General features: G+C 47.9%; 1 protein-coding gene across 2 annotated transcripts in view; it reads left to right on the forward strand.

The window, feature by feature from the left end:
* MLLT1 (MLLT1 super elongation complex subunit) overlaps positions 1–27,220 on the forward strand; it is an 870,086-nt gene that overhangs the window by 483,634 nt on the left and 359,232 nt on the right. The window lies entirely within an intron of this gene.

Below are 27,220 nucleotides of genomic sequence, written 5' to 3' on the forward strand. Positions count from 1 at the left end.
TTCCTGTTTAAACAATTATTAATTTAACAGTCAGTTCAATAAGCCTTCTTCAGAAGGGAGCAAAACCTGTAACAATTATAATGCACTTCAAAACACTGTTGCTCTAAATCAGATGATACCCATTGGGGATGGCATACACACGTCTTACACTTTCTGGTGACTTAAATATCTAGGACACTATGGACATTGATTTATCACTGGTACATTTGGAGCAATACTGAGTTTGGTGTGCAAAAGATTAGATAGAGGAATAAAACGAAGTTTAACAAATAATTCATAAACTGGTAAGCACTTTTTTAAACCCTCCAATGCAAAGTAAATTAACCCTTTTTTGGAGGAAAGGCAAATGCACAAAGTCAGAGGTAAGAAGAGTCTCTCAGGGAGCCAGGACAGTCAATTATTCATTGATCAAAGTCTATGGGAGCTGAAGATCTTCTTTGCAGGTAAGTAAGTCTTGCACAATGTTTTTAGGAAGGTTTGTAGAAATAATCACAGAAGGGCCACAAGCTGCGAGGCTTGTGAAAAGCATAGCTGCAAGCAACTCTGCAAAAGCAACCAAAACAAGTCTCAACTGAGAACACGCAAGTCCACACCACAAGAGGCAAGTCCCCTTAGTGGTACAATACCTTTGGTTTGAAGAAATGGTTCCAGCTGGTTTCTGTTCCTGTACAGTTCTGCAGATCTTGTTCCTGGGCCTCAGTCGTGGGGACAAGAGGGAGGACGTCTGGGGATTCCTGCACTGCAATGGGTAGGTCAGCGGCAGCAATGGGCATACTTCAATTTAGCCTCACTTCGCGGTTTCAGTTCTTTGCATCTATAGCAAATGGCAACACTGCTGTTCTCGGATACCACTTAAGAATTTCCTCGCATCCTGGGTCCAGTTCTCTGAGGTGGCTCAGGCTTGGTCAGTCCTGCTTCAGGGAATTCCGGACGATCTTCCTGGTGCTCGGGTCCAACTTAAAAGCGATGCACTAGGTCTGGTGTTCCTCTCACTGGCACTTCAGTTCCAGCAGTGGAAGTACAGCCAGCTCCGAGAGGCAGTCCAGAAGAGGTCACTTTGTGGTTGATTGGTCCCACCGACCCAAGGGGAGACGTCGTCCTTGCAGGGCTTCTGTAGTCGAGGCGAATTCAGAGCTTCAGCACAGCAGCAGGGCTTCACTGGGCAAACCAACGGCGCAAGAGTTGCAGCAGGCATCTCTTCCAAGATCATCTTCGGATTCCTTTCTCCAGTCCTTTCTCCAGTGGTCGACTCTGCCTTCTAAGCCAAAAAGCATTGCCTTTTTATGCAGGTTTCTGCCCTTCAATCCAGTCTAGCTGTCAATCACCCAGCAGGGTGACTGTCCTCCAAGGAAAGCCAACCGGCCAATCACCTTTTGGTGCATTCCTGTAACCAAGGGGATTAAGCACAGGGAGTTTCGTGCACTTCCTCCCCTGCCAGACATGCTATATCCTCAGGTGGGCTTCACTTGTGAATCCCACCAAAGAACAAACAAACAAAGGGACCAAACCTGGTTTGGCGCGCAGAGTAATTCTCAAGAAGGACCTTTCCAACAAGAAATGGCGAACGCAGGTTGCGGTAAAAACACACAATGGTAGTAAACAGTAAACCACTACCACCAGCCATTAATTATAGAATGGGTAACATAAAAATGTTGCATGAGAAACTAGACAAAGGGGATATCAAGTAACCCCTCCAGCACCTTATTGTAAGATAGTATGTACTGGATCTCGAAAGTTATAAAATGGAAGTAAAGTCCATTTCACTTCACTGCTCTTGGCAACAGTAGTTTTACCAAGAGAAGGTATTAAAACCTTTGGGAAATCTAAGACTTCCCTGTGCCACTGCACTGAAGGTGCTGTGTGTCTCAATGCAAAGATGATGCCTATGGAGTGTGTCAGACTCCAAAGTCTAAAGAATCAGAGTCCAAATCACAGAAGAATACATGAGTGGGGAAAACGGTCTGGCTCTCTCCAGGTTAGAAATTAAATGTCCTAAAGTCCAGCAAAAGAACTGGGGGCCTCTAAGGTAGAAGGGAATTAGCACATTTCTGAGAATTCTCCCTAACTAACATCTGTAAGCGGTCCGAAGCATGAAATGGACATAAAGGTGGCATATTGATTGCTACACACTTTTATTGAAAGTAAAGAGCGGTTGGGGAAACTCCTAGCTTGCCCTAAAGCTAAGGGGAGGGGGGGGGGGATCCCTACCTAAACCAAAATTACTATCTGTCAGGATGTCCAAATCAAAATGTCTCCATCGTCTGTTAGGAGAGTTTTCCTAAAGTCCACTTCAGGTAAGTATTTCTAAAACTATCCCTAGGCATGCAGATCCCAAATCTTAGAAGTCTGTACTACCCAAAGGATCTTGGTAGAATGGCAGAGCAGCCAGGCTTGTCATAGGAGGAAGAGGCGAGCTGTACACTGAACCCTGTAAATACAATAGTCCAAGGAAACACTTGCACAGTAAATGATTTCTTAAAAATGTGTATGTATTCTTATTACACACAGTAATTCTTAATACTTTTAGGAGGTTATCACTCCAATAGTAGTTGCTCGCGGTTACAATTATTTTACCCTAATGACAGTTCTACCATATCATCGGTACTACTGCGCTCTCGTGTTAGTTTACAAATAAACGATAATGGTCTTTAGTTAGCAAAACAACATCAGATTAAGTCTTGTGGAAGGAAAAAGGCTGATTATTCACACAGCAGCAAATCTTAACTTTTTCGAGAGACTTTTCAGGGGGACTTCTAATGTTTTCAAAGTCCAATCCCTAACTATACAAAGTCAGTGTGGGAGTGGAGCAAAATTCTTACGAAGTAGCAGAATAAGCAAAGTTCCTCAGTATACTTTCAGTCACTAGATAAAAGATGCTCAGCAGTATAACACAAGTTAGGGGGAAGCTGCAAAGGACGCCAGCTGACCAGCCTGGACCGAAGGCAAGGGTGGACACCCAAGTACCAAGTCACAGGTAAGTTCTACCTTTAGGCTCACAGTACTTTAGGTTAGAAGAAGCGAATAGCTGGATTCCTCCTGTGCAGCAGCGAAGGACTCGAACTACTGATGCCTCGGTCTGGTGACGAAAGAAAGGACTATGAATGGTATGTCGCAGCAGCAGTCTCGAGAAAGGACCCTTGGCTCGGATTTCTTTGGTCTCGTTGGCCGGTCTACGGTTTGGTGCCTTTTTATCCGCTCCAACAAAAAACGGCTATCGCCTGGTTGATCTTCTATTCTGAAATCCTGCACTCTGGTGAGGGGACTTAGATGAGTGGGATCGTGCCTCTGTAGGTCCCACTGGGGCTCACCAAAGTTCTGGACGGATTCGGCCCTGTCAAGCCGTTGCACCTCAAATGTGTTGGAGGTCTCTTGGTATTCGCAGTCTGCAGCTCTGGAGAGTCACAGCACCTGGGTAGATTTGTAGTTCATCTTGAGGCTAGTGGATCCCACCAGCCAAAGGGAAGGATTCCTCTTCAGAGCTCCTGTTGATAAGAAAACGTTGTTAGGACAGCAGTGGTTGCTTCACGATTTGCATGCGTCTGTGGTGGCCTTCAGCTGGTCCAGTGGTCGACTTTTCTCCTACCTCAGAAACCTCTTTATTTGGTTTTTCCACTCCCCTGCAAACTCTCAATATTTTACAGAAAGGGGCGTGTGGCTGTCCAATCAGGACACCCAGCCCCCCAGTAGGAACTGGTTCCATTCAGGCATTCTGGCAGACAATAGGGCAGGTGGTGTATTAAACTCCTCCCCACTTCCTGCCTTCAGACACACTGGAGCCTAAATGGGCGACCAAAGGCAAAACACATATTGAGACCTCCCCCTCCCGGAATGATAGAAAAGCTAACAACCACAGTGGTGATAATGGCAAAAAAGAAAGGAGCCAGCATGTTAGAACATAGGTGACCCTATTGTGCATAACCGAGACTGAATACAGTGTGCAGTAGAAAATGTTGGTAGAACACTGCCACCAGCCAGAACTATAGGTTTGTGTGTGACTTAAGTCACAGGAGCAGAGAGAAGGGGGATACTAGGTATTCCCTTAGCACTCCACATAAGGTGATGTGTGCTAATCTCTCATAGTATAAAGTTTTAGGAAAGACAGAACGTCTCCCTCTATCCTGGAGAACTGTAGTTCTCAAGGATAGTGAAAGAATCTCAAAGGAGAATACTGGCAACACTCCACATAGGGTGCTGCAAAAGTTACACAGATGCCTTTAAAGAGATATGGAGGAAAGCAGGCTCCATTGAAAAGGTATAACAGGGAATAGAGTTCCAAAAGTCAGAGCAAATGAGAAAGAATGAGGGAGGAAAAAGGCTCCCCTCTTTAAGGATAGAAAGAAAAAAAAATCCAGAAGTATGTGCTGGGGTCGCGCTATGAGAGGGGATGAAGCATAAAAATGATAATTCTCCAGCATGGGGTCTGGCATGGATGCACATGCTCATGAATATTCCCTGTCCGGCTGGGAATTCTGGGTTAAAGAAAAAACATGTTCACTTATAAACTGTCTTTCTCCTTTAAACCAATCACTGTCCATGGTCATACTGCCGCCCCCACCCCCATCCAATGACAGTCATCTCTCTAATCTGTTATGATGCCTACCCCCAGGCATCTGGACCAAGCCCATCAGCCTCGGGAGCAGGCATCAAGACATTTATTAAAACCTCAGCAGCCCCGGCTAGGGGCTATCTGGGTTCAGTCCTGGCGCCTTAGGCGCCAGGCTCATAGTAGAAATCAGTCCTCAGGCTCATAGTCATTACTTACCTCAGGCAGACTATGCTGCAAATGACTCCAATCCAATGTGAAGCCTGGAAGGGACTATTTTACTACAGGGACTATTTTTTTACTCTGGTGTGGTTCTAGGGACTTCTTACCTGGGACTACTTTTGAAGCTATTTAAACCGTGCCCGACCAGCAACACACGCTTCGCGTTAATCTGCATCCAGCAGCGTAACGCTCACCGTGCCTGAAAGTTAGCATCCAGACCTCTGCCACGCCCGTCCTGAATCAGGAGCTCCTAGAGAAGAAGGAAAGCAGAAGGCAAGGTTAGAAAATGAACTTTATTCCAGTTTCTCACCTGATTCCGTAACCATCACGTCTCAGCACCTGGAAAGGACATTCTTTCTACACGCGTTGCATCGCCAGCTGCAGCGCCGCGCCATACTCACCAGTCCTCACAGCACCTTACGATTCGGCGCTGCCTCCATCATTTCTTTGCCGAGCTCCTGCATCTGGGAACAAAAAGAAATAACCAGGTGAGCCGAGAGAGCCAACAAATACAATCTCTCTTACCACCATAGACTTACCTGATTTACCACCGGAGGCATTATTATTTAACTCTCCACTTCTTCAAACACCGCATCTGAAAACGGAGCGAAAACAACACGTTAAATACATGCATTATTTACCGGACAGCATCGGGTAATACAGACTCTTACCTGAATGTCATCTACCGCCACAAGACCATCTTTTCTCGAACTCCACTGCAAGATAAGAAAGGAATGGGACAAGAGTGAACATCGGACATATTGAACTCTATGAACTCTATACTTGCTGGTCTTCGCCAAGAACCTCAGAGTCAACTCTTGTCCGGAACTCCCCCAACACCTTCCAACCAGTGAAGCAACTGGTATCTACGCGCCCCTGCAATCCACGTAGGATAGAGAGCTCATCACTCAAGAATATAAGGTGAGAGTACTGGTGTAACGATCACCTGATTCCCGCAGAGGCGCCAGTCTTGACTGGGTGAATGCCGTATCTTCAAAGGTGATGTGTAACACACGGTTGGCTCTTTGGGCTGGACCTCTGTGCACTGTATGTCTGACTCGAAGAGTAAGATGTCTGCAGATAGAAAATATGGGATTAATGAACTGGGGTTATTGGGTGCCTTTCTCCTCTTCCCTTTCTCTTCTCCTGTAGAACCCCAAAGGTTAACACCCTCACCTTAGGTAAGTGAACGCCGAGCTCTCCATCTGCCTCGGGGCAGGGTGCCGTAACCAGTTTCTTCACTGGATAAGGGTGCAGGCCTCTTGACCTCAGAGGACTGCTGTCCGTTGTTAACTGCACGAACGGTAAGTTCTGGGCACTTCAAATGTCTTGAGTCTTTTGTAATGATATCTCTTGTTTTGCAGGGTTCCGGCGATGGCGGATGGCGGGCTGATGAGAGTTGAGGATCGAACCCGCGTGAGGAATAGAAGCGCCTGGAAGCACGTAAGTAAGCGCTTGTAGCCTGCTTCACGATGCGCACTAACTGTCCCTTTTATCTTGCAGGTACAAGTTCGGAGCTTTAGAGAAGCTGAAGGGTGCTGGAATACCCACTGGATTCGGCGTGGGGAGGAGTAATGGCACGTGAGTAATAAAGTTGCCCAATGTCTTTAAACGCACCTTCTTTTGTCTTTCAGATGCGGGATGCAGCGCCGAAGGCCTCCGGAGCGTGCGAAGAGCTGGTAAGCTTTTGTCTTTCAGATGCCGGAATGCAGTGCGAAGACCTCCGGAGCATGCGAAGAGTAGGTAAGCCTTTGTCTTTCAGATGCCGGAATGCAGCGCGAGGCGTTGGTGACAGCCGATGGACCAGGTAAGAGATGCGCTGCCACTGAAGACCGTAGTGCTAACCTGTTCTTTCTTTGTCTTTACAGGTGCTGCTGAAGACTGGATTCCAGGATGGTAAGCCTTTGTTCCCTTAGGCCCAGGATCAGAAGCAGAAGACACGATGAGCGTTCTGCTGCAGAGAATGCAGAATAACGCAAAGCAAGATTCATCCATCGGGTGTGGTTTAAATAGCCTCCTGTAGTGCTTCGGTGTCTCCTTCCACAGCCACGCCTAAGAAAAGAGTTCCTGCTTTCCAGAAGAGTTCCAGTGTTCTGAACCTAGGGAGTGGCTCCTGCCCCACCCAACAGGAAAAGTAGTCCCAAACAGAAGAGGATCAGGGGTTCAACTGGCAGGTAAGTAAGCAGCATGGTCTGCTGCAGATAAGTCCACCCAAGCATTATGAGCCCGGCGCTTCCAGCGCTGGGACTGGGCATCTTTATGAGCCTGGTGCCACTGGCGCCAGGACAGGGTCCAAAAGGTCCCAATTGGGACTGGCTGGCACTCGGAACCGGGGTTATGGGTCTGCTTCCAAGGGAGTCGGGCAAGTCCTGATCTTTTGGAAGCAGAGATCATGACAACTGGAAGGAGTTTTCGGAGGTGATTAGTGGGGAGAGCAGGGAGGTGCCATCACTAGAATCACGGGTGGCTAAATTCCTCTCTCCACTTGAAGGAGAATTCTTCTACCGGTCAAGCACATGAGATTAGGAGGGCCAGTCCAGTCTGTCATCTCTGGACTACGCATCACGTTGGAGACCTCAGCAGTCTGGGTCCGGCCGACGCCCCTGTGGGAGCCAGGTGAGCGCAACACTAATCCTCTCCTTTGGTAGCCATCTTCAGATTTCTACCGCACGCTTCAGTGTTGGGAGCCCTCGCGTTTGCTCTGCGAGCTACTCCTAAGTTTGTATCTGTTTTCGATGTTAAAAGGTTCTATTTTTGTTCTGAAAGAGCCTTTGTGCTCTTCTCGCCGACAGCAGGGATCCATTGTCGGTGAAGTTCAGCGACCCTCAAGGACGAATATCATCAAAGATTCCAGAAGGCCATCGGGCCTACTTCGCGCCCTTTGACCATGATGATGGAAGATCTCTCCAAGTCCTGCACCAAATGCGGGCTACGGAATGTGTTTGTTGAAAACAAGCACCTGTAATGACTCTACTGCCTGCAATCTGACCACAAGGAAGTGGAGTGCGAGATATGCCTCGGTTTCTCCAAGAAAACGACCAAGGATAGGCACAGTAGACTAGCGACGTGGCTGAATGCCAAGGCCTCTGCCCCTTGCTCCGAGCAAGGTAATGCCTCATCCAGGATTGCCCCGTCCGATGAATGGTCTTAGTCCTTTGAGGACGTCTCATCCGCGGGGGCCCAAGACAAGACCAAGAACCGCCTCGATGCCTGCGGGCTGTGTGAGCGCTTTATAAATGTAAAAAATAAAATAAAACCGCAAGTCCACCGGATCGCAGTGGGCGCGGGTCCCAAGGTGGACAGGGCGCCATCAACATGACCCTCAGCCTCCATTGCCAGCTGGCAATTGAGCTCCTCGAAAAGGAAATCGTCCAACCTGGACTAAACTGCGGGAGAAGCCAGAGATGCCTCGACTGAGGAGAAGGCTGAACTGCCCACGAAGGCCCAATCGGCACAGAATAAGACTTAGTCAACAATAGAGTTGGTGGCGGCTGCTCTCATGACTGCTAAGGAGGCTTACTCTGTGAAGGTAGCCCCCGCAGCGCAAAAGGTATTCCTGCCCTGAGGTGCAAAACTGCCGCAATGACTTTTGCAAAGTCTGCTGGCACGCCGGAAAAGGGAAAACCGTCTCAGAACCCAGTTCCAGCCCCTCTGGGTGGAAAGGGAGGGGGAGTAGGCCTGGATCCACCCTCCCAGGCCGTGGCCCAAGCCATGGAGGTCTCGTCCATGAAGGAGGACCTGGAGTCCTTAAGCATGGTCGAAGAGGACGGCAACAAAGGCGCAGGGCCTAGTGTTCTGATAAAGCCAGCTCAGCCGAGGGATGTGTCTCTGGACATTGTCTACCCTCCACACCTTGTTGTCGGAGATCCGGAAGAGGATGCCTCAGGGCTCGGTTCCAGTGGTCCCCTTGGCCCCTGATCAGCCACCAGCAAAGAAGTATCATCCGATGCCCCTATTTCACCCTCCACCTCTGCGTCGGGCCCCTTCTCCCCGAGGGGACCCAGACATGGGTACTGGAACGGATACGGCCACAACAAAGACGGACAAGGATATTCTCACTGCGGGCAGCGGGTCTCTGCAGCCTAGGACGTCCCCACCGGATGAGGTGTGATCGTTCCATTCCATGATCGTCAGAGCCTCATCTATTCCAGATTGTGCCCGAAGAAACCAGGAAGGAGAGTTTCATGTACAACAGACGCAAAAGGCCAAGAGGAAGACGATCATGGCAGTGCCCCTTCTGGACGACGTGTGGGAGGAGAGCCTGGCCCTCATGAATAACCCAAACGGGATCAGCTGGAGAAGTACTGGGTGCCGAAATCCGCATCCAAGTGCCTGAGGTCTCAACCATTGCCGGATTTGGTGGTATTGGAGGCCTTGAGGAAACGGACGGCTAAACCTGTCCTTGTCATCTTCGGGCCCTCGGGACAGCGAGGGAAAGAAGATGGACGCCATAGGAAGGAAGGTGATTTACACCACAGTGTCCACCATCAAGGAGGCCAAGGCACTGGTGATCCTAGCCAGGTATGACAGGGAGCTGTTACAAGCTGGGCAAGATTTTGGAGTTCTTCCCCGATGATAAAAAGGAGGCAATCGCTCTCTTCCAGGAAGGGGAGGTAGCGTCGGATCACGCCATCACAACGGCGTTGGACGCTGCCGACACGGGATGCCGGCAGATGCCGAACGGTATCTGCCTTCATCGCCAAGGCTGGATGAAGGCCACAAATTTCCACCAGGAGGTCCAAGCGAAGGTACGGGACGTGCTCAGAGATGACCTGTTTGGAAAGTCGTCAAGTCCCTGCAGACAATCAAGGCGGATATGGCCTATTCCCTGTGCACCCTCCAGCAGCACCGCTCTTCCTTTCAATCCTCCATGTCGAGCTTGTCTTCTAAAGGTTTCTCCTCATCGTACCGTCAGCTTTCCAGATCCACAACTCAGGAAGCCTACCAAGGCTGTTCACAAGCCTATGGTGGCAGAGGACCGCGTCGCCAGCACTGAAGCAAGCATGAACCGACCAGGACCTCGGGGGGGGGGGGGGGGGGTGGGCGCCCCAACCCATGCACCCCGGTGGGAGTCCAGCTGGGGAAGTTAGTCAGAGTGGGAAAAGATCACTACCAACAGATTGGTGCTGGATGCTCTCACTCAGTGACATACACTGGAGTTTCAGCGCAGGTGTCCGCGGATCCCTCAGGTGGCACGTCAGGAGCAGCACATGCCTCAGCACCTGGAGGAGCTGGCGGAGGTACGGTCTGTACTGCGAAAAGGGGTGATTGCGCTAGTTACCCAGTGACCCCAGGGCTCCCGCAGGTTCCACCAGCCGAGAAGCCTGGGGGGCCGCTTTCTCCTTTCTGTGGGAAGGACTGTTCCTGTATGCATCACCGCCCCGTTCCCTCTCCTGCTACGTGTCATCAGTGCACTCGGTGTCCATGCAAGATGATACTCATCACCCCGGAGTGACCAAGGCAGATTTGGTACCTGGACCTGCTCAGTCTTTCGGCGTCGCCCGTGGTCAAGCTGCCGGTAGTTCCGGATCTTCTCATCTGGGAAGGAGGCGCGCAATCCATCACGACCCAGGATCGCTGAACCACAGGGCTTGGCTTCTGCAGCCCTAGAGTTTGGATACCAATTGCCTCTGGGCTGCAGAGAGGTCCTAGCAAAGGCCAGGGCGTGACTTTGAAGTGCTATGGTCACAATTGGAAGCCTGGCACACGCTTCTATCAAGGTGCATCTGACGGCCATCTCCCGCTACACCAGGTCTCCATGAAGATGTTCTGTGGTCTCATCTACCCCCACCGGTGTGGGAACTCAACATGGTTCTGAAGAGGTTTATGGCGGGCCCTTTCGAGCCTATGCATCAGGTCCTGCTCAAGTTCCTCTCGTGGAAAACGGCTTTCCTTGTGGCCATCATCTCTGCCAGGAGGGTGGGTGAGATCCAGGCCCTACCCTGCAAGCAACCATACCCAACTGTCCTGCGAACCATGGGAAGGCCTTGTCCAAGGCTTCCATCTCAAGGTGGCTCTCTGGCTGCATCATGCATTGTCATCGGTTGGTGAACTGACTGCTGCCCGGCTGTCCGAGAGCACTCTCCACCAGAGCGATCGATTCGACGACAGTGGCGTTCCTGTCTGGTGTACCCCTGCTAAACATCTGCAGGGCTGCTACGTGGAGATCCACGAACACATTCACAAAGGTCTACTGCATCGACAGGGATTCCAGGGAGGAGTCCAGAGTCGACCAACTTCTATTCTTCCTCGTCTCAGTAATTTCTATGGAATGCAGGGGCGACAATTCATGACCACATTAGGGAAAAAATAGTTGTAGGAAGGCGGGCCTAGAGTCAGATGATGGTGGGGATACTGCTTCCTTCCCCGGGTGGTATGAAAAGGGTTCCTACACCTTTCAAAGTGACGACGCCTTGCGCTTTTCAGACATCTCACATTGTAACTCAAACCGAATGTGCGGTTGAAGGATTGATTCGTTGAACCAAAATACATTTCATTGCCATTATGGAGAGTACACACAACTCTGGTCAAGTAGTTGTTGAGTTTTTAGATTCGTAATACAGTACTTATTTATCATTTTTTGGGGGGTAAAAAACTAAGAATGGTGACCACTCTCATCTGGCTGAAAAGTTGAATTGGTACACAGAGGAATTTGTGGCCAAAAGTCTTTCTGGCCATCTCAAAATGACTTTTGATGCTAGGATTTACATAACGTTTTATTTCAAATCTATCCTCTGGGAGAGAGTTGAACTGTAGAATGATAAGTATTCTCACAAAAAGATAATTTGTGTTCTCCATTACCCCGTCCTATTGCAATTTTGAGTGGATTGAACTGCTTCAAAGTTGTCTAACCTTTCAATCTCAGCTTTGCTAAGATAATGCGAAGATGTTCAAGTGATGTTACAAATTAAAGGGTTCATAGTGACTGTTTCAACAGTCACATTTTCGAATGACAAAAGTTCCGATACAAGTGTCAAAAAAAAGTTTCAAATTTTTTTTTTTTTTTTTTTTATGGGGGTTGGGGGTCCCCCCAAACCCCTGTTTTATTTTTTTTTTATTCTTTTGGAAACACTTTTTTTTAAAATCCTTTAACATTAAAAAAATACATTCAACACTTTATTTTTTTACTTTTGTTTCGAAAATGTTGTTTCGGAACTTTGCCTGGACACCTAATTAAAGTATGTAATCAATGTATGGTTAAAAATGAACATTGAAGACTGCCCTGGGTAAAATTGTGCAGTTCTACTTGCAAAATAACTTTGAGCAAAGAAAATAAAGGCATGGCCTTTAAGCGATTGTACCAATAACCTTAAATGTTTTTTAGGAAGTCTAGTTTTTCCTTGTCCATATGGGCCATACTTGCTCCTGCATTACTACTCTACATTACTTTAAAAGATGTCTGTTTAGTACCAGGTAACAGCAACTTTTCATCAACCACATGTTTTTTTTGTAGTACCATGTGTTAGTTTTATTTAAATGTAGCAAATAGTTCTACTGCCTTTTTAGACTATTATTTTTTTAAATCTGTACTGTGTTCAACAGCCTTTCCCCTTTATGCATATGTTTGGGATGCCCTCCTGGAACGGGTGCGAACTGGAGCATTTGAAGTAAAAAATATAATGATAAAATGTTGGGGCATATGTGGAAGACATGCCAGTGTGGTGTACACCTTCCTCTTTACCAGCTGCCAGTACTTTTCTTCATCTTGACAGGACTGAAGAGCTCTTCGCATACTGCACACCTCAGTTTACGTTTTATATTTTAGAATTTTAGAGTTGTCTTCAGGGTTCCCTCCTTTCTCAGAGCACCAGAAAATCTGAGCTGTTTAGGCCTAGCCTAAAGGAAATGCTGCAAAGGCCCAGTGATGCAGCATCTAATAACTTGGTGCATTTTGACTGCAGTCTTCAAGTCTCTGCGCCTTCGCAAAACATTCAAGCCCACGTCATATGAAAGATGGGAGATTGTAAAGCGTCTTCCAGAACTGTATATTTGTAACTCAATTGTGCCACAACACCACAGTGCAGCTATTGTGGCCCTTCACTGCTGCATTCAGAGCCGCAAGCCCACATGCTTTCAAGTACATTTTGACCCGTCCACTCCCTCCAATTCAGATATCTGTATTTTTAGTTCGAACCTCTGGCACACTCCTGATTTGCGACCCTAATGCTGAAATATCCTCTAGAAACATTAACAGAGGAATGTCATGTTTTACTCTGTCCTCCCCTCCCCCAACCTACAGAAGACTATAAGCCAGAGTGCATTGTTCTTCAGGGACTACTCTATTTCTGCTACTCCAAACTTATTAATTATATTGTACCATCAACAGCAGTCTGGTGGCACCGGAAAGATCACCTTCTAAAACAAACACTATTTCTACCCATGCATCCACTCCCTACACCACTGGCTAAACCATAAGGTGCCCCTTTTTAAAAAAAAGTTTTAACAAATGAATTGCGACTTCAGCTATCTCTGGTTACTTTACAGGCTTTTTGGCTCGACAACCACATCTATCTCCCACAGTACCTGTCAAGCAAACAAATTATCTTTAGCGTCTGTGCCTGCCTCGCCTCTCTGCATCCTTAGGCATTTGCATTACCTACTGTGCCACTTGAACCTGTAAGCTGACATCAGTGCTCCAATACCTACAGGAGCGACACCTTGTCCTCCTTTTAAAGATCAGTTTCTTCCCCAGTCATGGATTCTGATGCTGAAGAATGGCTGCCTTCAGCAAAGGCCTTGCATGAACGTATCGTTGGAGTCATTAAAGGTCACACACAGACGCCAGCTTCTCCTGGTTCTGCGTGCAACACTTGTGTACAGGCGTTAGGAATGACTTGTCATATCAACAGATCAGCACAACCTTCACTTTACTATTCTTGGGAACTGTAGTTAACACAAGAAAAGATAGTTGAACCATACGAGAAATCAAAAGGATTTCTCTTTGACACTGCACTGAAGGTGCTATTTGTCACCATACAAAAAGTAGATGCCTATGGAGTTTGTCAGACTGCAAAAACAGTAAAACACATAGTCCATATCGGGTCAAAATACACAAGAGAGTGAGAAAAAGGTCTCCCTCAAAGGTTAAAATGAAAAAGTCCTAAAGTCCAGCAAACGAGCTGGGGGGGATTCTGAGGTTGAAGGGAATTAGCACAGAAATGAGAATTCTCCCTAACAGATGTGAACAGCAGACCCGGTGAGGAGGGAATGCCAGGAAACCGATTAAGTGTTGCAGCAAATGCACCCTGGTCAAGGGTCAGCAGGCACAGTTTGTGGTGGCGCAAAAGCAGGCTTCAGAAAGGCCCCTATTCATGCACAAGTAGTGATGTTTGGTCCCAAGTCAAGGCTCTGCAGAGGCTCGACCTTGAAAAAGCAGCTGTAGCATCATAGAGGCCTTGACGGTGGATGGGGCAGCCCACAGGATGAAGTCAAGCTTCTGGTGCAAGATTGGTTGATCCCACTAGTCCAGGAGAAGGGCACGGTCAAGGGTCTTCTCTGGTTGCAGGAATTAAAACAGAGCTTCACGGTTAAATAGATTTTTCAATGTTGGTTGTCCATAGCAGTGATCTGCTGGGTCTTCACTGCAGGCTCCTCCTTTAAATTATTGGCTCCAAGAGGACCTTCAGAACAGCGTCAGGGTTCTTACAAAAAAATGAGGCTGGGGGTTGCTGCAGCCCACAAATGGCAAGAATCTGCACCATTCAAACAGTAAGGGCTATCCAATAGTGAACAGCCACCTAACTGAAGCAGCCCAGCAAGAGACATCCTCTGGATGACATGGTGATTGTGACTAGCCAGTCCAGATTCCAATTTCCACGAATTCACACACACAAAGCAATTTTCACTGGAGTCTATGCACAACTTGCAGAAGTGTATGTCGTCGAATGGATGTTTCCTGCCTTGGGAAGTAGGAAGACTGCCAAAAAGCAAGATGGCCGAAGGATGGCAGTGGAAGCCATTTTGAGTATATGGTTGTCAAATCAGCATTATGTGGTCAAAATAAATGGTGCACTGTAGTACTTTGCAGCAATTAGTAAAACATGTTTCACTTCCACCAATCCATCCTAGGCACATCAAAAAGGCATATCATGGTGCCAGACAAGAGAAAATGACTACAAAGTACTCCTGCCACATCCCCCCCTTTAAGGTAATGTCTGCTACTGTAAAACACAAACATACAATTGGTTCACAGTCCCCTTAAACTGGTATACCAGTGCCCTCAAAATAATTAGTTGAACAAGTATTTGAAGCAAAAAGGCTTTACCTCGAGAGTCAGCCACAGTTCAGACTTAGACAAAAAACTGGCTGTTCTATTGATATCATTGGAAGGAAAGTTACCAAAAACGTAAACAGACTATCCTTGATAGGTTGGCCGCCAAAATAGAGTGCTGCAGTGTACTCTGAGAATCTGAATGTGTGTTTCCATCCCCCAAGAGTGTTATAAGAATGCATACCATCGTCCTGTCCCTTTTCCTTCATACTGCATGGGCGTCCCTTCTAGGGACAGGAGACGGAACCTTTTTCACCAAAAAAAAGTCTTCCCCTTTAAATATAGAGGGGTGCGACCCTGGGAGCATGTGCTACCCCAGCCCCGCCCACCGGCGCTACTCCTCAATCCCCATAGACACGTCGACAATATTACCATAGCCTAATGACACCAGTTTTATTAGGGTGGAGGATGGTGGGACGTATGGAGGAGTTAGTCAATACGGTGAGTAACTTATTACTCTTACGGTCTGTGCCCTTTCCTCCATACTGCATGGGCGATTACAACTGAATGTAGCCCCAGGGTGGAGAGTGTCATGATCCCAGCAAAGGAGCACCGGTCCCATTCAGAAATACCAGGGAAGCAAGGAACTTCATATCAGTCAGTGGGTCAACATTGGCTCCAAGCTTGGCACAAAAGGCATTTGTCTCATTCATAGCATTGCACCCATAGGCTCACATAGCGCTTGCATTGGTTTTTCCTACACTCAACATGGCTGCCGCCTAGTCCATTGTAAATTCACAGCACATACTACACCTATTGCAGAGGAAGCTACTTAAGCCCTGCCTCCGCTGGAGCGCTCGCTTTGCGTCTTCTCCGCTGACAGCGGGTAACGCTACCAGCGATCTCCTGACAGAACCTGTCAAAGGAAAAAAGAAGTTGAGAGATTAGTTTCCACAGAAAATCTACAGAATTCCATAGTTTACTGAAAAGACTTACCGAAATGAAGTATTTCCGAAGTGTTTCTTCAGTCAGCTGTTTATTTCGTAGTCTCAGCATCTTCTGTTAGAAGTTCCGTCGCAGCCACAGCATCTTCCTCACAGCAGTCTTTGTTCGCGGTCGCAGTGCCTTCATTCTGAAGTTTTCCTCAACAGTCTCTGCATCGCCTGAAGGTACTTCATCTACAGTTTTCCGAAAACCTGTAAAACAAAAGGTATTTTCGTTAATGAAAGAACTTTGTGAATAAGAAAAGTTTTACATATGTTGCTTACCTGAAGTCCCAGCAAGTTATTCTTCACTTAGTTATTACAATGCTTGTCTCGGAATGCTGCAATTACTCAGTTGAGACGAACTCGCGTTTATTTAACGTTTCCTCAAACCGAGTACAGTCACAGCCATAGCGCAGCATCTAACCTTTTCTGAGAACCAAGAACCTGCAAAATAAAAAAGGAAAATTTAGAAAGAGATCTCTCCAACGTAGTGACTGCTCAGAATCTGAAGAACTATATATATTTTTCCACTAAAACCACTCAAGGTAACTCTAAAAAGAGGCAAGGACATTATTCTGACAAGAATCTTTGAACACTGCAGCCTCTCAAGTTAAAAGTTTCAAGCCAACACGTCCCTTTAGAATACAGGAAGGAGAGCTCCACAAAACAAGCACAGGTGAGGAGGGAGGGATTTATTAAAGGCACACTGCAATAGTTTTTTCCCGCCAATAGAAATTACAGTAGTTCTGTTATTATAGTTTTCACAGAATAAGAGCCCAGATAATAGATCCTCTAGCTGAGAAGGTATTATGTTCCAGCAGAGTCCGAGGTAAATATTACAGGGGTGACCCTTCTTAAGAAAACAAGTTCCTTAATACTGCCTGCCCAAATGCTGCGTCTGACCTGGAGCCGGCATCCAAACAGTAGTGCTTGCAAAAGGCGGAGGGAGTCGGCCACGTGGCCACCCTGCTGACGACCTGCCACGGGATGTGTCTCTGGAATGCGACCACAGTGGCTTTGGCCCTGATAGCGTGGGCATGCACGTTTGCCGGAAGTGACTTGTGTTGCCCCTCATAGGCCTCCTTAATGGCTGCAACCATCCATCTTGCTATGGAGGCCTTGGAATCCTGATACCTTGGCCTTGACCCACTGAAGGTGATAAATAGAGCCTCAGATTTGTGAAAGCGCTTGGTTCTGTCCAGATAGAATCTTAGCACTCGGCTAACATCTAAACAGTGCAGGACCCTCTGGGCATCATCCTTTGGGTCTGCAAAGAAAGTGGGGAGTACTATCTCTTCATTTAGGGGAAAACACTGACTACTTTGGGTAAGAACGTGGGATGCGTTCTGAAGACCACATTGTCCCTGTGAAAGGTAGTGTATGGCTCGGAAGCCACCAGAGTTTGGATCTCGCCGACATGACGTATAGACGTAAGACCCCACCAAAAGTCTTCATGGTGACCAGCCTGATGTCCGCGGACGCCATTGGCTCAAAGGGTTTATGCGGCAAGGCGCTAACACTATGTTGAGCTCCCACACTGGGTGTGGCTTCTTGATGGGCAAGTAGAGCCTAGTGAGGCCTGTCGGATGTCTTAACGTTCGGTTTGGTGGACGAGAAAACATCCTCCTCTGAGTTCCGGTAGGCTCTGATGGCCTCCAGATAGGTGCGGCATATGTCCATCTGCACTCCAGAGTGTGCGAGGTGTGCTGAGAATTAAAGCACATCGTCCAGTGCGCAAATGTGAGGGTCGACTTCCTTAGGTTCAGCCCAGTGGCAAAACCTAGCCCACTTGCTTTTGTACTGGCTTCTAGTAGCATGGCTCCTAGCCCCCTGAATGATGTAGAGGTTAGCCTGTGTTAGAAAAGATTGTATGCAGTACCTTTTGGGTGCACTACAACAACCCTGACCACCTGGCAATAGAAACCCAACCTTTGGTATAAGTCTGCACTACACAGGTTGGTAGCATGTGGAGCAGCAAGGCTTATCTCAAGAGCGGTCAATGTGAGCTGTAGGGGAGTTACACAGAGATTCAGTGACAAGTATTCAAATAAACTTACACACAAGGTTTCTTGATAAAACAATTATTAATTTATCAGTCAGTTTCAATAAGCCTTCAGAAGGGAGCAATATAAAACACCACAGAGTTGTACTTCAAAAATACACACTCTTAATTATCTAAATCAGCAAATAGCCATTTGGGATGACACACAGGCACTACCTGCACCCTCAGGTGACTTCAATAGCTAGGGTGCTGTTGACAATATATCACTGTTGCATTTACAATATTCTTATGAGTAGTGTTAATGAGAAGAGCGTTCAGAATTAGACAAGTAGATGAGATGAGCTGGGCTCTGTGGAAGGAGCATCGGAGGCTGGTCCGACAGGCTGAGTAGCTCAGAGAACCATGGCCTCACCGGCCACCACGGAACTATCAAAATGATGCAGAGGTGCTGGGACTCTTATCTTGCAGATCACCCTGTGTACCAGTGGAGCGGGAGGAAAGGCATAGGCGTTCATGCCGTTCCACTGTATCTGTAGTGCATCACCCAGAGAGCCTAGACCCTGACCCTGCTGGGATGCGAACTGGGGGCACTTCCTGTTGAACCAGGTGGCAAAGAGTTTCACCTGAGGATGACACCATCTGTTGAAGATGTCCTGAAGGACCTGATTGTTCAATTGCCATTCGTAACAGTCTACCCCCAGCCCACCTCCAGGTTTGACTCCCCCGGGAGGTTGATCGCTGTCAGGTGAATGTCATTCGCCAGGGCCCGTTGTTGATGTTGACCGCCAGGGTGCATAGAGGTGGGGACCTGGTGCTACCCTGCTTGTTGAGCTATTACATGCTCGTGGAATTGTCTGTCTGAATGAGGATCGTCTTGCCACTGAACAGAAGCAAGGCCTTGAGAGCCAACCAGATGGCCTTCATCTCTAGCCAATTTACATTGGCTTCCTGGTCCTGAAGGGACCAAACTCTGGACGCTGTCCAGCCTTTCAAGGACAAATCCGTGGTGATGGTAACCTGCACTGCTGGCTGTCGGAAGGGCCTGCCTATCCTCTGGTTGCAGTCTGTGCTCCACCAGACCAGACTAGGTCCTGGTGTAGGAAGGGAGGAATGCTGACGAGTTCTGCATGTGATCCCCACTCCTGATTCCATGAGGCTCCGAAGTGCAACTGTAATCTCCTCATTTTGAGTCCATTGTAAGGTGCTGCCAGAGGACATGCCGCCATAATACCCAAAAGGTGCTGGTGCCACCATGCTGAGGTCACTTCTGCTGAGAAAATGATTCGTGGCCCTCTTGATGGCTGCGATCTTGTCCTCCGAGGGTAAAACACTCTCGGATGTTGTATCCCAGATAAGGCCCAGGAACGTTCAACTCTGCGTCGGTTCCAGTCGGTACAAGTCATGTAGCGTGTTCATGAGGGCGGAGGAGGTATGATGGACCGCCTCCGGGGGATCTCATTGGGGGGTAACCATCTTGAACAAGGCGGGAGGGAAAGGTTCAGGGTGGAAAGGTCCATCACAACTCTCAGGCCAGGCTGGTGGTTCTTGTGTATGGCGGAAATCTTGTAGTCGAAGCCCATGCCCCACTGGAAGGCTGGGACTTCATCCACTGTCTGGCTCTCTACGAGCCATCGAATTTCTTCCAACCTAGGGAAGGAGTCTCCTTTGTGGGGTGCGATGGAAAAAGAGTGGGCCTGCCCTGGGCCTTGACCTGTGCTTGACTAAGTTCAAGTCCTCGGGAGGCGACTTCTCAAAGTGCTCCCTCCACCTTGCTAACCTGTTCTTCAAAGCTCGCTGTGTAAGCGCGTCACACTCAGTGCAGCCCTCCCAGCCATGGATGGGGCCAAGGCAGCGGAGGCAGAGGGCGTGGGGGGTCAGACGTGGGGAAGAGCCCCTTGCAGGCTGAAGACCTGCTGAATCCCAAGGACGTCGACATGCTCAGGGGAGGAGCATGGCGCCAGAGGACAGAGTACCCTTTCAAAGATTTGAAGAAAAAGACAAACAGTATATGGGGAAGAGCGCGTGGAATTACAAGGCCGAAGCCAAACCCAGGCATCATGAGGTTGGTGCATACCAGCTTCCCAGAGACTCCTGGGCCTGGGAATGATCTTTAAAATATTTCTTTGTTCCCCCGGCATGCTTCTTGCAGCACCGCGCCCCTAAAGTGTTCCTCTCCCCTTCCGCGTCCACCTCCCACTGATAGCCCCCTTCTCCTGATGGGCTGCTTCTATCCGGCCCTGCTGGCCTAGTCGCAGCACATGACCCGATCACCTCGTTTGCCTAGGCATCATGAGGTGAGTGCATACCAGCTTCCCAGACCCTCCTGGGCTTGGGAACGAGCTTTAAAATATTTGTGTGCCCTGGCGTGCTTCTTGCAGTACCAAGCCCCTGGTGTGCTCCCCTCCCGCATCTGCCTCCCGTTTGCCTCTCATGATAGGCTGCTTTCATCCGGCCCTGCTGGCCTAGTCGCTGCACACACTCCTGATTGGGCAGTCTGCTGCTCTTAACCGATCTTCCATGGGCAGCCCTCCCCCCGAGCAGCCCCTGCGGCTAAGGGCCCCGAGGCAAAGGGCGGCGCCTACAATGGCGACTCCAAACTGTGTAGGCAGGTGTCAGCAGGGGAACTCGGTGAAGCCAGCGATCAGCCCTAAACCAGCATCAACCACCAATGTAAGTGTGGCATAAGTGGGGAGTAGAGCAATTACTCTACTCCAGAAAACCCAGAGACACTGCATTACCCTACATCGGAACTGTGATTACTAGCGTGTGCCACATTTAGATACAAATTGTGAATGTTAGCCCCTAATGTCTAATGACTTATAATTGTGAACACTATCCTTCGTCGCCCCTAGATGGGACTGTGAATTTTAGCAAGTCCCACACTCAAAACTGTGAATATCGGTATGTGCCGCATTGGGTCAGATTTGTGAACTGACAGCATCGCATCCACTCTGCAGGACCCTCATATCTAGGTGTAGCCTCCATCTTTTTCTACTATGTGTTTAGTCTTGTATTCAAATTGCATTGTCTGGTGTAGGCCTTTCTCCGACTATGCAGGATTCTCAAATCTAGCGTCTTGTACTCGTATTTCATTTTCAGGTATAGCCCTTTCCCCCCACTATGCAGAACTCTCAAATCTAGCTGCCTCTAGTCTTGTACTCAAACTGCACTGTTAGGTGTAGGCCTCTCTCCCACTAAACAGGACTCTCAAAGCTAGCTGCGTTTAGTCTTGTACTCAAATTGCATTGTCAGGTGTAGACCTTTATCCCATTATGCAGGACTCTCAAATCTAGCCGTGTTAAAACCTATACTCAAATTGCACTGTTGGGTATAGGCTTCTCTCCCACTATACAGGACTCTCGAATCTGGGTGTAGCCTCCATCTCTGCTAGGTATATGCGGATACCTCCTACATTATGAAAGTTAGGCCCACTGGTATAAGCCTCTCTATTCTAGAACTGGACATATATTTCCCCAAGCAAGCTCACAGCCTACGGTACGTATATCTCACACCATTAGCGTGGACACAGGCCGCAGGCACGGCCAAGCATCCATGCACAATAGAATACGACGAAGCACATCCAGCATAGTGCACCCATAGCTGTCCAGACTGAAACACCCGACGTACCTCAACACCTCTGCCACTAGCATACAGCGAACACCAGCCAAAAGGAATCTGGTATAGCTGGCATCACATAGACTCTCTCAACAATGGCAATCTATCGCTAACCATCAACAGCACCGGCCCATGTGTCTGACCTCTCTTGGGCTGGTTAAGTCGAGCCTTGCCAGCCACCCAAGTCCTAGAACGGCAACATGCACCCACGCATCCCCTAAGCTAAACCCCCTAGAATTTTCCATCTACATTGACTACGGTCACCAAGGGCATTCAATCAAGGAAAAAGCGCATTGAGGCCACACAAGTGGGGAAAGAACGCTATACAAATAACTAAATACAATACTACAGTGAGTAACCTATCATTTTGTCAATCGCTGAAATTCGTTATGAAGCAGTTGGAAGACGTTACCCAAAGAAGATTAAGCCATTCCTGAAGGATCTGCTCCGGCTCTGAAATCAAAAAGCATAGTAGTGCTGGTATCTGTGCAATCCAGAATTCTTTCTACATAACCATAGGGCGCCTCATCTGTGCTCACTTCCTCTGACCCAGCAGGCAAAGATGGGTTTCCTACCAACTGATATGGTAGCATCTGTGGACCCTGCATTGCTCTCACCTCGGGCCTAGAATCTTTTGCAAAGGTATGAGAGTAGGTTGAATCTGCAACCCATGATTGAACAAGACACTGACTTTTATCTCTTGCACCACTGCCTGCACCATTTTTACTAGACTACAATCCCAACTATCAAGACATCGGCTTCATACGCTACCATCCGGTTCATTGCTCAGCACTGCCAACACTGTTCTTGACAGTCGCTCATCGGCTGCATGTCCTACACTGATGTTGCTGAATCGCAACTCAAAGCGCTCTTCCCTAGAACAGCAATGCTCTCTGCCTCCATTTGGCCCACAAAGAAACCTTGCCCCATAGAAAAGTATTGAACACCCAGTCGGAACTTTTTCCCTTCCTTTAATCATGTTGGATTACCTTGTGATTTGCCTCCGTTCTAAACTCCATCTACAGGCTTGCATTTGGACTAAAATAACAGATGCTTAAACGACTTCTGTGCAATTCACTGTCCTAAAACTCTATTCATAAAAAGGCATCTCCCTGTAAAACACAGCACTTTTCCTTCTAGAAATATCCATTTAAATATATTTCACTAATTAATTTGATTGGCAGTACCTTATGGTATGCCCTACTACACCTTTTTTACAACCCTCCTAACTTTACTGTAAGCTAAGGCTGCTCCACCACATTTGCCTCTGGTTAGAGTCGAGCATTTAAGTAGAAGCCATGCAGTTTGTGTTGATCTTCTGAACCTTCCACACAGAGATCAGGAAAACACTTCTAATATGTAAGTAACTAGCTAGAGCAGGACAGGAGAAGGGCAAGAGCGAGGAATCTTGCCACAGCATAAAATGCATCAAACTATTTAGGTGAGAAATTCTTGTTCCCAATACATTCTCAAATATGAGATGGGGTAGTTCTCAGTGGAGGAGATGCGGCATGCTGATTAATGAAAGTGTATGAATGCGTGTAAACCCCTGCCTAATGGCAGTTACAACAACTATGCCTTTCACGCGTTTCAAATGTTTAATCTTTTCATGCCTTTATATTTATGCCCTGTATCATATTGTGTATTTTAGTCAATAGAGTGCATACCAATATGATTCAACATTCTTTTTATTAAAAAAAATAAGACGTGTTATTTATCAGAAGGTCAGCGTTCTAGTCAAAACCTAACTTGACTTTTAAATATGGGTGCTGAAGTCCTGGCCGCCATCAATACCATTCATCTCTGAAGTACTGTAAAGATTTTAGAATCAGCCTTGTGGACAAATTGTGAGAGGCCAACCTGTTCTGATGATCCGGGAAAAACGCCAGTATCTAGCCAAACTCTTTCTGGGTAGTGTCGCAGAATGGCAAGGCTTAGACTTAGGAGAGTGGTGGAGAGTTGAATTAAACACACACACAGAACACACTTAATACATTTTGGGCAGAATGTTTAAAATAGTTATTTAGATAGATCTCATCCAGTAATAACATTATGTAAATAACTGTCATGATGCCTACCCCCGGGGACCCAGACCAAGTCCAGCAACCCCGGAAGCAGGCATCAAGTTATTCCAAGCAAGCCCAACAACCCCTGCTAGGGGCTATTTGGGTGCAGTCCTGGCGTCTATGGCGCCAGGCTCATATGGAGAGTCAGTCCTGGCGCCATAGGCGCCAGGCTCATAGATTAAAACTTACCTGATGCAGACCATACTGCAAGAGCTCCAAGCCAAAAGAGGCTTGGAAGGGACTGCTTTACCTAGGGACTATTTTTTACTCGGGTGGGGCTGGGGAGGAATACTTACCTGGGATAACTTTGGAGGCTATTTAAACCACGCCCGAAGAGCAGCACACGCTTCGCATTATTCTGCATCCAGCAGCGTAACGCTCACCGTGCCTGCAAGTCTGCATCCAGTCTTCTGCCACGCCCGCCTCGAGTCTGGAGCCCCTAGAAAAAGGGAGAAAGAAGGAGAAAAGGTTAGAACAAGAGCAATACCTTTGATCCTTACCTGAATTCCCGATCCATCGCGCCTTCGAGCTGGAAGAAAGAAGTCATTTTATGCGCGTCGCCTCGCCTGCTGCAGCGCCGCGCTGAACTCACCGGCCTTCGCAGCATCTTCATATTCCACCGCATCCTTCTGCATGTTCCCGCCGCACTCCGGCACCTAAGGGGAAGACAAGAACAGCAAGGTGAGCCAAGGGAATACACAGAGGCAATATTAGTTACCCCCCATAGACTTACCTGATTTTACCACCGGGGGTACTATTCCTCTTCACGGGTCGGCGCAGCTTCCACTGTATCCTCGCCGATTCCCGGCCCCTAAGGGGAAACAAAAGGACAGCAAGGTGAAACAAAGGAACAAACAAGGGGAAATCTCCTCACCACAATGGACTTAGCTGATTTTACCGCTGTAGGCATTATTCCCCGAGACTTCATACTTTCTCTCAGCGTCTGAATAAGGGAGAAAGCAACAGGTTACATATTGACATTATTTTATCGAACTGTGTTGGATAATACAAATCCTTACCTGAATATTAACGGTTGCCACGAGGAACTCTTCGGTAGGGTCAAGCTGCAACCTGCAAGGAATCGGACAAGAGTGAAAGTCAGACATTTGAACTCTTACGAACTACATACTTGCGGCGTCTTGCCGGGAATCTCAGGATTGTTCTGGAACTCACCAATTCCTTCGAGCCAGTGAAGCAACTGGTTATCTACGCGCCCCTACGCTCAATGCAGGATGGAGAGCTCATCTTTCCAAACCATCATGTGAGACTATAAGAGGGGACATCAAAGGTGATCAGTGGGGAGAACAGCGGGAGTGGGGGGGGGGGGGTTAACGCACAACTCCACGGGTGGTTAATTCCCTTTCTCCATTTGCAGAAGAATATTCCTACGGGCCAAGCAAACGAAGCTAGGTGGGCCAGTCCAGTCCGTCATCTCAGCACTACGCGTCACATTGGTGGAGTTCGCAGCTGTCCAGTTCAGATCGACGCCCCTGTGGGAGCCAGGTGAGCGTAACAATAACACATTAAAACATTCACTTCCAATTTATATACATTCACCTTGGAGGAGGAACACTTTATTAAACAGTTTGCAATGTAGTAAAGCCAATGAATAAAGAAATAGAACTGGTTAAGTGACCAAGACTTTGAGAGCTAATCGGGTGAGAAGAAAGGTTCTAACCTTTTTAAAAAGTGTTTCCTATCTAGAAAAGGATGAGGCTAGTGCCCTTACAGTCACAGGTCCCAATAAGTATTTTCAGGACGCTAGGAGTTTTTTAGGAAGTTGAACAAGTGTTGGTTTGAGTCAAAAAGCAGTTGTAAGTATTTCAATGTTCAGTAAAAACAGGAAAGAATCTAGCCACCTTAGGGGAGACCCAGGCTCGGAGTGCCAGGCCAGAACACCACCATTCAATTCTAGGCAAGAGATCAGGCTAGGACTTTTCACCCATACAATCCTTTGGAGATCCGAAGATGGGGCTAGAGGGTCGTCTATACAAGCGGGAGGACGTCGGGGGGAGGGGGTGGCACTCCTGCACGGGATCATTGAAGAAAGCAAACAAAATGGAGTCCCTTCAGTTCCAGTAGCTGTAGATTCAAGAGCACAGACTGGTGTCCCTCTCCCTGGTTAATCCTAACCAGCCTTGAGAAATGGCGTCCAGGTGTCTTATGAGTTGATTGGTCCCACCAAGTCAAAGGAAGAAGCTGTCCTTGAAGGAGCTTCTGTCGAATGGAGTTTGGCAATTCGGACCTGCAGCAGGGCTTCACCAGGCAAACCAATGGTCCAGGAGTTACAGCAGCTGTCCTCTTCCAGCTAGCCTTCGGTTCTTTCGTTCCAGTGGTCGACTTTGCCTTCCAGTCCACAGTTCTCTCCCTTTCATTCCAGCCTAGCTGTCACTCACCCAGCAGGGTGGCTGTCCTTACCGGACAGTCAGCCAATCACGCCAGAGTGCATTTGGGTCTCCTAGGAGATGAAGCACAGGGAGTTTCTGGCACATCCCTCACTTCCTGCCCACCCCAGCCACTCAGACGTTAAGGGCGTACTTCAGTCCTGAAGCCTGTCAAAGGCACACGAACAAAGGGACCAAGCCTGGTTTGGCGCGCAGAGACAAACACTAGAAGGACCTTTCCAAAAAGAAATGGCGAAAAAAGACCGGACCCCGTTTAACCAAAGGGGCTTAAGGTGCCATCTTGAAAAACATGGCTCCCATGATTTTTAGCTACTGGTGTTCGCGGTCGGGAAAAATCATGGTAGTTTGTTGTAAAACCACTGCCACCAGCCTTTTCAATAGGATTGGGTAGCATTTGACTGAGTTTAGACACAGGGGATACTATGTAACCCGTCCAGCACTCCATTGTAAGATGGTGTGTGCTGGAACTAGGAATTTGGACAAGACTATTAAAGTCAATTTCACTTTACATTCTCTGGGAAACAGTAGTTGATCCCAGAGAAGGTATTTAAACCTTGGGGAAGTCTAAATGACATCCCTGTGTGACTGCACTGAGGGTGCTGTGTAACACACATGAAGAGATGCTGATGGAGTTATCTAAAACTCCATAATCAAAGAACACGAGTGAAAAACATACATCAAAATACGAGAGTGGGGGAAAAAAAAGGCTCATTCTATCCAGGTAAAAAAATCAAGTCCTCAAAATCCAGCAAAGTTGCTGGGGTCTCTAAGGTGAAGGGAAGTAGCAAATTTATGAGAATTCTCCCTAACACACAGGTAGCGGCCATCAGTTTTTAGAGCGATGCCAGAGCGAGATGGAGGATACACAAATCGTTTTCTCACAGCTGTCCCCCAGCTCCGTAGGGCCAACATCGGGTTGTGCTGTGTAGACTCCCCCTGGTGTCCAAAAGGCACAAGACCCAAAGGCTAAAAGGTTAAATAGACCAAGAACAAACGAAACACTTGTCCAACCGCTCAGTTACCACACCAAAAATGCATGCTGTTTCGGCACCTACTGTACCAAAAACACACTCCGTTTCTAAGATGCTGATGGAACAGGGCTGGGGGAGGAGCAGGGGGTGCACTCAAACCCAGGGCCACATTGGAGCACTTGACAGCACCTAAAACGCAT

This window comes from Ambystoma mexicanum, chromosome 1p (assembly GCF_040938575.1).
Source record: "Ambystoma mexicanum isolate Mex_15411 chromosome 1p, UKY_AmexF1_1, whole genome shotgun sequence".
NCBI classification, from domain to species: domain Eukaryota; kingdom Metazoa; phylum Chordata; class Amphibia; order Caudata; family Ambystomatidae; genus Ambystoma; species Ambystoma mexicanum.